This window comes from Corvus brachyrhynchos, unplaced genomic scaffold (genome assembly GCF_000691975.1).
Source record: "Corvus brachyrhynchos isolate BGI_N302 unplaced genomic scaffold, ASM69197v1 scaffold100, whole genome shotgun sequence".
Lineage (NCBI taxonomy): Eukaryota > Metazoa > Chordata > Aves > Passeriformes > Corvidae > Corvus > Corvus brachyrhynchos.
Window position 1 is genome coordinate 1,490,466 of NW_008236230.1, and position 6,000 is coordinate 1,496,465.

The following is a 6,000-nucleotide window of genomic DNA, read 5'->3' on the forward strand; positions in this document are numbered from 1 at the left end:
GGTGCCCCAAGGATGCCTCTGCCACTTGAAACCTGAGACACCTTCAATATGTGCAGCCACACCCTGGTGTGGGGACCAAGGGTGTTTTTCAATGGTTTGAAATAATGAAAGCTGCTGCTCCTGTGAGTCACTCAAATTCCCACCATGTACTCTTGCTAAATGATTTCACCTCTACTCCTCTGTGCTCCCTAGCACCGTGCCTGCTTATGCTGCTGAAGTTCATTTTTGGCCTCACATCTTCATTTAAGTCTTTTTATGTTTGTCTTTCTGGAACTGCAGGTTTAGCAGAAGGATCTGTATTTACTTTCAGTTGGGTGAAATATTTATGCCTGGCATCTCGTTTGCAGGAGTAGTGAGGTAGGTGATTTCCCAAGTGGGATCTTCATCATGCAGAGCAGGAAACTTTTGATTTTCCCTTCTTCTTGTAATGGTGTTTTCCAAAACTGTTACTGCAAAGCAGGGCTGGGAGGTAGCTACAAAATATGGATGCAGATCTAGATTCTGAAGTCACAGGGTTTTGCCTGGTTCCCCCAAAGCACAGAGGCCTTATCTGTGGTGGATGCTACCTTGCCTTACCAGGGACCAAACTGAAAATATGCAGAGCTGAAAGCCTAGTGTATGGACCATTAATGGTTGAGTTAATAGGTGTTAACCACGCACAGATTGTCCTTTTCTGTGGCTGAGGCACCAAAAGTGTAGTGCTCATTTCTTCCTTTTTTCAGGCCTCACCAGGTCCAGCCCAAAGGAGATGAGCGTGTTTGAGCTGTGTTTGCACTGTCTGGCCAGGAAGAGAGGACTCCTCTCTGCCACAAAGGTCTCAGTGGGGTTTGTGCTGAAGTGGGATTCCACATCTGGGATCTACCCAAGAGCTACATCATACTCTCTTAGAGATAGGAAAGATTCATAAAGAGAAGACTTTGAATCAGGAGTCTGCTGTGCATTGCAACATTTATCATCGTGATTCACATACCTCCAGTGTTACTGCAAATCCGGGCAAAGTGTGAAATGATTCTCTCTTTTATCTTGGAGGAAATGCAACGAGCTCCAACCATGCTGACTCTGAAAGTCAGCTCTACCCTGCTTTGGGCCACAGAAATTGTCAGGATTTTTGAAAAAGCTCAACAAACCTCAAGACCACAATCTAGCCAATTAATTTTGAAGTACTTTGGGAACCATTCGGGTTTTTTTCTTTTCACCTTATGTAGCTCCATAGAAACCCTTGGAGTTCTGCAGGTATGTACCTAGTTATGAAGGAGCTGGAGGCACTAGGAGGGCTGGTACATGACTAATAACTGTCAAATTACAGGGAACACTTTAAAATCCCTTAAATCTCTCCCCTCCCCTACTTCATCCTGGTAACTGGGACAATGACCCTTTAGCTAGGCTGTCTTTCCCAGAGGCAGTCCCTTCACTTGAGGCAGGAGACAATCTGAAGCCACAGGCAAGGGGTTCAGAAACTTTATGACAAAATCATGACATGGGAAAAAAAAAGAGAGACTGGGTGAGCTGCAGCACAGAGGATCACAGGAGGGAGTAGCTGGCATGTGCATGCCAGTGCCAGAGTCATCAGACCTTCATCATGGGGACCTCAGCTTGACTGCCAGATAAACCACCTCCTTTTGTATTCACAGTTGCAAAATGTCTCTACAGCAGCTCTAGCAATTGTTCAGAGAGAAAAGAAATAGAAAAACTTCTCTTGCATCCTTAGCATAGCAGGTGTTTTTACAAATTAAAGAAAAAAGACATTAATTCTGCATTTTATTTTGGCCCTTTGCTATATCCCTGCTCTGCGTCTGAAATGTTTTCTTTGCCAAAGAGACAAGCAGAGGCAGTCAGCTCTTTACAGACAGTTCTTTCAGGTTTATCAATGTTAAGGTTGTTTTCTTGTTCACATTTCGGTACTGTTTTTTGGTTTAGACAGCATGGAGTAACTGTATTTACTTTGCTGCCCTGCTGTCTTTAGCAGAAAAACTTAAGAAGTTTGTTTCTCATTCCTGTTTGCCATGGAGGCCTCAATCTTGGGGAAAAATTGTAGAAGAAACTCAGTTAATTGAAGGTTAAACAAAATGAATGAAGTTTGTATGGTGCCCTGTGGGTTATTAGACTAAAGGTCTGAGCAGCAGCCAAGGGGAGTGAGTTCCAGGGCAGGAGCATTCATCTGAGAAATCCCAGTTGCTGGACATGGAGGGGTCGAACCTGGGAGCCCCAGGTGCCTCCCATCTGAGCTTGGCTGCCATGGCTGGATGTGGGGTGGGTCCCGTGTCCCTTCCCCCACTCCTGGTCCAGAGAACTCTGCAAATGGATGGGAGGGCATGTCTCACCCCACGGGAGAGCAATAGGGACTTGCTTATAGTTCCAGGTGCCTGGCTGCTTCCTTTACTAGCTGTGGAGCGAGCAGGGAGCTCTAAAATCACAAAGACAGGCAATTGCTGGGAGTTAGGGCTGATGAAAGGGCTCATGGACCTTGCTACAATGAAAGTCTGGAAGTGGCACAGAGTCAAGGGGTGCAGCAGGCAATGCAAAGAGAGGTGGTCAGCGATGTGTCCTCTGAGTTGCTCTCCATCCACACGTCTTTGTCTCCCTATCAGAGTGATGCTCTGGACTGGTGCCTGGTTTATCTCCCACTTCAGTCCAGCTTGGAGGTGGAGTTGAAATCACAGGGTATGGATGCAGGATGGAAGCAGAGAGGCAAAGTGTTGTGATGTCCTTTCAATTTCCAAGTGTCTTCCAAGTGCCTCTTTCTATGATATAGAAGAACTTTGACGAAATAAAGCCATTAAGTGAAAACTGTAAGAGCAAAGATAAAGATGTATCTGGGTACGCCTGCATTGTTATTTGTGAATGTTAAGCAGCATGTTCTGCCTTCCTATAGATCAGTTTGTGTATCTGTGCAGCAGGCTTGATATTTTATTCCTCATTTGTGCCATAATTGCAGGAGTCCTTTATGCCAATGCAGACACTGATCTCACTGCATGTTGGAATTACAAAATATATGAGAGAGCTGGAATAACAAGAATGTGTGTTTTCTGAAAAAGTAGAAGGTTTCTGGAGGAGGAGTTTTCCCAAAGGGAGCTAAGTTTACAGATCTAACTAATTCAGGCGTTTTCCTTCTGAAGTTGACACACGCATGCACAAACACACAGGCTCTAGTATCTATTTCATGGACACATTCTTCCCATCTCAGTGTGTAAAGGTCTTGAAAGCAATAGCTACTGGCAATACCCCAATGCAACATATCTAATAGGTCCTTCCCAGTTTCAAAATCAATGAGGACACACATGGTGAAATGAAAGCAGAGCTTAAACTACCTTGCTGTCAGAAGCAATGAAACTAGCTGCCTGTCCTTGTGGACTTGATTTGTGGGTCCTTTGTTTTTGTAGTCTTGGTTTGCTGACTACATCTCAAGAACTGTGTTGCTAGAGCAACTTTGTTAATCTAACGACTGCAAGTAACTCCAACTCCAACTGTTGAATGCAGGACTTTTCAAAATCTAGTAATACACTGCAGTGGGTTTTCATTGTTTCCCAAATTTTACGGATTAATAGGCTCCAGGTGGAAGGAAAAAAAGAGCAAATTTGATTATTTGTAAACTACCTCTGACTCAGTGGATCTGCCTACATACTTAGAGAAGATATTTTGGATCAGCATCAAATGGCCTAGCTCTGCTGACTTAAACACAGCATTTCCAATTTACATCACCTCAGTGTCTGAACCTGATGTTACGTGTGCAGACATGTAACCAGAGAAGGGACACTGCCTCTTCTCAGCTCCACATTTGACCTTCTCTGTGTTGGCCTGTGATTGTGTCTACAGAGATATGGAAGCACATGTATGATCACAAAATATCTATGCTTTGCCATGCTTTCCTCTCTGCTTAGATGGGAAATCTTAGAAATCAGAAACTTTATCAGAGAAAACTTTTTGATGCAACCAACCACTGGAAGAAACAAATGCCCCCAAAGTGGACCTTGTGATTTGTACCTGGTCAGGACATCCTGAATCTGCAGGCCAACAGGAGCAGAGTTCCTTACCGGCTGACACGCATTTCCCAGGCCTAAATTTCTGTCAGGATTTTTTTGGGTTTTGTTGGTATTTTTGTTTTTTACCTTGCCGTCCCTCCTGTCATGCTGCTGTTCATACTTCCCAGCCCAGAGGAGCTCTGTCCAGGCTTTATCTTAGTGATTTGTATTCCTATGGTCACCACAACAGTTCAGGCTTACTCTTTTGAACAAAATTAATTATTGTTAGGTTATCTGGGAGTTGGACTCAGAGACTCTATTTCACTAATAAGTATAATTTTGAAGAGCCTTTGTTTAAAAAGATTTGTTATCTACTGCTTACTGGCAGGTTTTGAATCTTACATCCCTGTTGAGATTGATTTCCTGTACATGCCTAATTACTGATGACACAGTTAGATACAAGCTAAAGAGATATCTTGCAACTGGAAAAAAAAAGGAAAATAAAAACTTTAAGCCAAGTTCCCTTTGACTTAATCAGAAAGAGGCTAAATTTTATTTCATTTAGTAAAGTCACCGTGGAAGGATCCTCCTCCAAGAACTTGCAGCAATATGAGGAGTGTGTACAAAACATGTCCAGACATCAAACAGGGCAACTCCCAAAATGTCTCTGCATTTGTAAACATGCATCACATCTGCTCAGCTTGTCTGTAAGCATGAAACGTAAAACTTGGGATAGCTGTCTTATTTTTTTGAAAGGATGCTAATTCAGGCTGTGGCTTGAGGAGATGGAGGATGCAGCTGCAGCTGGCTTGAAAAAGTTTTTCAAGAAAAAAAAGATGCCCTGAAAAATTAAATATGTTTTTATTAAAGAAAAGGATCAGTTGCCTAACCTGATTTGTAGTGGATCCCTAGTTAAGCCATTTGGAGCAACTGCCTAAGCACTGCTGTCACTGTTAACCTTTTCCTGGGATCAAACAACAATCTTCGATCCAAAGGATGTTCACTAATGATGAGAACATGGAGAGAGGGAGAAAAGCTTCTGTGGCATTGAGATATGTGTCTTTTATTCCACACTATGTATGAAAATAGCTAGGGAGCCTTTGTTGGGATGTATATTGAAGCTTTATAACCACCACAACCACGGACTAGGCTGCTTCAGCAGGTGCACTTGTCCAAACACCTAGCAGAAAGTCTTGCAGTGAGAATGGGTAGGTAGTAGTTTCTAGGGATGTAGAGTGGCACAGCTTATCCCTAAGTTAGAAATATTTATGTAAATATAAATAAATAAATAGATAAATTTCCATAATAAAATATATTATAGAAATATATTTTACTTAGTCAATAAAGAGAAGTTTTATACCAACATAGGTGCCTGCACAGCAGGGATAGTACTCTTAGAGACTACATAAACTAAACCAATATATATTTGATGCATACTTATGTATGCATAACTATATTTGATACATAATTATAACGTGGAGAGTGTATGAAGATCAGGTCTGAGATGTGGTGTAAAGTGAATGGCCCAAGGTGACCTTCATTCAGGGCCAGGCACTAAATGAGGCTCCTGGTTTAAATGCTAATGTAATATTGTAGTCACTACACTCCTGGTTGATACACCTTTTGGACGCAGTTGCTGGAGGAATTTTTTGCCCATAGTTGCGTATCACTGTCCTTCCTTTGCAAGTTACATCTCTAAGATTTTACTGGCAGAGCTGCTGATCTGACTTGTCTCATGCAGTTCTGTCAAAATATCTACATGTACATCTGACTGTGAAGAAGCCTGGGGCTTTTGACTAGAGGCAAAACATGTCGAGCACAACAAGAATGAGGTGATCAAGACTGATCTGGACTTTCAAGAGTTTGGGGATCTGAAATTAAAAGAACAGGGTCTTAGAGTTTTACAAACTATTTGAATACATAAATACAAGCACAGTTATGATTCCCTCACTGGACTACTTTCACACACTGGTTAGTGTAAGTATTGTCCCTCTCCCCTCATGACAATATCTAGTCAGATGCGCCAGTGAGGCACACTCTT

The 6,000-nt window shown here is 42.4% G+C and overlaps 1 long non-coding RNA gene across 6 annotated transcripts in view; it reads left to right on the forward strand.

Moving 5' to 3' along the window:
• The window catches only part of LOC108449790, a 41,438-nt gene that overhangs the window by 10,276 nt on the left and 25,162 nt on the right, over positions 1–6,000 (forward strand). The gene's annotated exons all lie outside the window — the stretch shown is intronic.